The sequence below is a fragment of the Poromitra crassiceps genome, assembly GCF_964638095.1.
Source record: "Poromitra crassiceps genome assembly, chromosome: 18".
NCBI lineage: Eukaryota > Metazoa > Chordata > Actinopteri > Beryciformes > Melamphaidae > Poromitra > Poromitra crassiceps.
The window spans coordinates 3,409,991-3,414,982 of NC_139636.1; the positions used below are offsets into that span (position 1 = coordinate 3,409,991).

Consider the following 4,992-nt stretch of genomic DNA (forward strand, 5'->3'; position numbering starts at 1 on the left):
GGAGCATTATTTAGTCCCCATGCAAACCAGCTAGCATGACATGGTTGCTAGCAATGGATGCCTTAGGTCTTCTAGTTTAGTATGATCCAGTATCTTCTTTAAAAATGAGCCGGGGGGCAGTGTCACCCCTGGCCACTCCCTAGAAAAATCCGAGCTGAATGTGAGGTCCAACTTCTCATCCTCTACTTGATATCTTTGGACCCAGAGTTTGGCCCCTGTTTCCTTTGCCCCCACTCTCTCCTGCTCCTCCTTTGCCCTCTGTCAGCAGTCGGAGACCTCAGAGCAGGTGTTGGAATCGAGTTTCGGGCGGCGTTGGCGCACAGATTTATTCTCATCAGTCTGAAAGACTCCGTTCTGGCACAACTCTCCAGGGGAGTGGTTATCGGGGTCCTCTGCCTCTTCCTCCTCCTCTCTCCCTGCATCCACCCCGTCTTCCTCGTAGTCCGTCAGACCATCTGACTCCTCCGCTTCTCCATAGCTTTGGACCGGCTCTATCCTGGATACAATCGCTGCGAGGTCAGTGAAGTCGGCCATTGGAAATGTGCAGGAATCTGTCCTCTTGATATCGTTGTAGTCGGCTGAACGATGGTCCTTCAGCATGTTGGCGATGATGTCACCTTCGGCCCAGTCAGTGAACAGCAGCTTGCCATGCTGGTAGCCCACATCATAGATGTCGTCAAACTTGCCGAAGTCCATGGTCTTGAAGTGGTCGATAGGAGGCCTGATGTACTTGCAGTAGGCGCTCTTCTTCACCACCTCCAGCTGGTGCACACACGACACATAGGTCAACCGAGACTGGATCTCTCCCATGTCTGGCACCTTTACTTTCTCTGCCCAGGGGTTGATCCGTTTCCACAGCAACCACCAGCCGGATAAGCAGTCACCATAGTTACAGAGGTCTGTCTCGTCCTGGCTGCCCACGTCGATGGCAATGACCGTTTTGGCACCCATGTTCCTAGCAATGTCCGCCGGCAGGTTGTTGATGTAGCCACCGTCCAATAGCAAGTTGCCATCTTTGGGGTCGCAGAGAGGTGGCACGTACCATGAGAGGGTCATGCTCGCCCGGACATAGCGCCACAGTGAGCCATCCTGGTGAACACGCATGGCTGAGGCCGTGATGTCAGTGGTGACGTTGAAGTATGGCAGCCACAGGTCCTCAGCTTGCTTGTCCTGAAACACGTTGTAGATGCTGCTGTTGAAGGCGGATCCAGAGAACATGGAGGTGATGGGATAGGTCAGGTCCAGGAACGTTTTGAATAACGTCACCGAGTTCATTGCCTTGGACCACTCTCTGGCTCTCTGTTTGGTTCTGAGGGCACTCCTCTCCTCAGCATACAGTGCACCAATGAACGAGCCGATTGAAGTCCCACCCACTATGTCAATGGGAATCCCTGCTTCCTCCATGGCCTTGATCACACCCACATGGGAGCAACCTCTGGCTCCACCACCACCCAGCACCAGCCCGATACTGTTTCCAGTCAGAACCCGGGCGAGCCGAGAGAAATCACTGTGTCTGTCTGCCGTCTTCTCAAACACCTCCTTATACACCTCCCTAAGTTTGGTGGGGCTGCATCTGGAGAAGACCCTGCGGGGACACTTGAGGTGCAGGTGTCCAGAGCACCAGCTACGCATGTTGAGCCACTCCACGGTCCTGGCGGGGTCCGGTCCATCCTCCCTATGCAACAGGACCAGCTGCTTCAGCGCCCGCACTGACTTGTTCTCCAGCATCTGCTCCAACACTCCCATGGCAGGTTCCTGGTCTCCCAAGCCCACGATGAGGATGCAGTCAGCCTGTCGGATGCAGCGCTGAGTCCAGGGAGTCATGCTGCTGTTGGTCTGGTACAGGACGATCCGATTGATGTCCTCCTGCTCAGCCAGCCAGCCGGACAGACTGTACTCATGGATACTGTCGAAAGCAGACGCACCCCGTCGCTCTCTGATGATGTCACTGGTCAACAGCAGAGTAGGCCCAATGGCACTGAGGGCATGGCTGAGCTCCAGGTTGAAAGCGTTGATTGGCACCTCATCACACACAGGCAGGACAGCCACAGTGGAGAGGTTGCTGGCGGGGTTGGTGACATCAGCATTGGTGGTGACAGTGGGCAGACGCAGGGCTGAACCTGAGAAAGACCTGCGGCCCTGCTGCAGGTTTTCCAGCATCTTCTGGCCGAGCAAGTGGATCAGCCGTGTCACCACCTGGGGATATCGTCTCTTGATATGGTTGAGTGTTCCCTCTGGCAGCTTGATCAGCTCTGTGTCTCGGACAGCGTGGAGAGTGGTGGCTCTTGGCTGTTTGGCCAGGGCCTCCACCACTCCGATGAGGTCTCCTCTGCCGTACTCCCCCACCAGTTCTTTCTTGCCATTTTCATTGCGGATGACTGAACGTAGACGGCCGTTCAGAACTATGTAGGTGCAGTCTGACTGGTCATCCTGTCTGTAGAGGGCTCTGCCAGCCTCCACAGCCATCCAGTCGATAGCAAAGTCCATCTGCCTGACGAAAGGAGACATGCGGATGGCCACAGTGTGGGCGGTGCTCAGAACCACACTGGGCTGCTCCCTCATGATCTTGTAGAAGTCGGACTTGGAGATCTTGAGGAAACTACAGTCTCGTGTGGCCTTGATGGTGCAATTGAGCGGCTCTCCGGTAAGCACTGCCAGCTGTCCCACCATCTCCCCCGGCTGGGTCACAAACAGACACACTTCATCCTGCGTGTCAATCATCCGCTGGTAGACATGCAGGCAGCCAGACAGCACAAAGTGCAAACTCACGTCCTGGTCTCCCTGCCTGGCTAACACATCCCCAGCTTTGGCATGGTGCACAGTCACTCTCCCATTTAACAAGGCTGGGTCCTGAATCTTCAGGAGTTTGAGTATTTCTTTGTGTGCCTCCTCAAACACAGCAACATTGGGCTGAGTGGGCAGAGGTGCAGACATGCTGTCAACCCCTGAGTGCATCTCATGGTTGAAGAGCTCATTGGTGAGCCCAAGATAGTTGTGCAGGGCCAGGAATGTTACTCTTTGGACACGAACCATGATGATCTGTACCATTCTTACTAGGCTCTCTGGATATTTCTCAAAATTGGAGAGGAAAGCCTTTACGGGTAGACGTAGAATGGTGGAAACCTCAGCCGCCCGTGCCGACACTGTCCTGTATGGCTTCTGGTGGCCTGTGATGACGTCCAGTATGCTGAGGAGGCTTTGGACGCTGTCTCCAGGATACACTTTCTTCACCACGCTTTCTTTGCCGTCCGTTCCAGTGAGGCACAATTCCAGTTTTCCGTCCTGAACCACGTAGATGCTGCTGTCGGGCTGTCCAGGTCTGAAGACATAGTCCCCCTGCTGAAACTGCTCAAACACCATATGCTTACACAGCTCCAGGAACAACGGCTTCTCAAAGTGACCCAGGACACGGACGTTTTTGAGCATGTAGAGCACCTCAGAGGGCAGGTGGGAGTTGGCCACATCAAACTCTGTGAGGTCAGCCTCCAGCACTGAGGGAGGGGGCTCCTTGGCCTGCAGGGTTGGCACCTCCTCCTTGGGCTTGTTTTTGAGGCGTGGGCGGGACTGGGACACCTTACGCATGATCTTTCGCCCAAGGAACATGACCACGTCCCTCTTGCGGAAACGGTAACTGGGCGCTTCTTCCTGGGCTTCTACATTTCGAAGCCGGATCCTCCGCAGGATCAAGAGGAGGATGGCGATGAGGACTATGACGCTGCCTGCGCCAATCACAACCCACACCATCGTGCTCGTCTGTAGCTCTTCCTCCACCATCATGGTTGTCTGTAGCTCCTCCTCCTCACCAATGTCTTGACATTATTGAACCACAGTGATGACATCATAATTGAGGTCATAGACACTGTTAGTGATGTCACTTGAAGCCATCAGTGATATCGGCCATGGGGGGTGCTACAACAATATTTTACATTCACCAATCACAGCTCACGCTGCTAGGCCATCATCTTACATAGACCAATCACAGCTCAGCTCACGCTGCTGAGGGCATAAATTACCGATATGACAGCTTCATCAAGTAAAATTGCCTAGGTGGCTGGGCATGTGGGCTATGCAGGACTAGCAAACATCATCGTGGCATCATCAGTGATTTGTGATGCAAATTATGACATCATCAGTGTCATAAATCCCACATGTTGTCCAGAGGCTCCACCCTAGAAATTGAGCGCGCGCTACACAGTGACATCATGAGAGCACTTTTCTAGTTTATACTTGTGCTCATTTATCTACTCATGTCATATATACACACACAACAATTCACTGGCATCATTCCCTATGGGTAACCCCCCCTTCCCCCCCCCCCGTCACACACACATGCACTCACACGCGCACGCACACAGACAGACAGACAGACAGACAGACAGACAGACAGACACACACACACACACACACACACACACACACACACACACACACACACACACAGAGTCATGTGTTCCCGTGTGATGGCCTACTTCTAAATGGGTTTTTACATTCCGCTTCCTATTCATGTGAGACAGGGACTGAACTCACTCAACTTGGGGACACTAACTGTGTTACACACACACACACACACACACAATGCTGAAAAACAACTTGCGCGTGCTCTCTCTCTCTCTCACACACACACACACACACACACACACACACACACACACACACACACACACACATTACAGTATGCCATTGAAACAAGACCTTGGCGCTGGCACTAGTGATCATCATAATGAACTTTGCTGTAAAGTACTTGTCAGTAACTTTATTGTTGTGAAGTTTGGCTATGGACGACGACGACGACAAATCAACTGAGCTCAACAGCCATCAGAACTTTGGTGAGTTTTCTCTGATCAGATTTTCTGTTGCCACCCGCTCTCAGATCCCTGCAGCTGCTCAGTGTTGACCTCTCCTGATCAGATCCAGTATTCTGTGCCTGAGATGTTGATGAGGTAACAAATGACATTAGCTTTGTTTGCAGGTCTGGGTTTGGAGGAGGGGTTT

At 52.9% G+C, this 4,992-nt stretch overlaps 1 pseudogene across 1 annotated transcript; it reads right to left on the reverse strand.

The window, feature by feature from the left end:
- Nucleotides 1-261: 261 nt before the first annotated feature.
- Nucleotides 262-3,777, reverse strand: LOC310792464 (patatin-like phospholipase domain-containing protein 6 pseudogene; annotated as a pseudogene). The gene has a single exon. The product of its transcript is annotated as a patatin-like phospholipase domain-containing protein 6 pseudogene (transcript).
- Nucleotides 3,778-4,992: the final 1,215 nt, after the last annotated feature.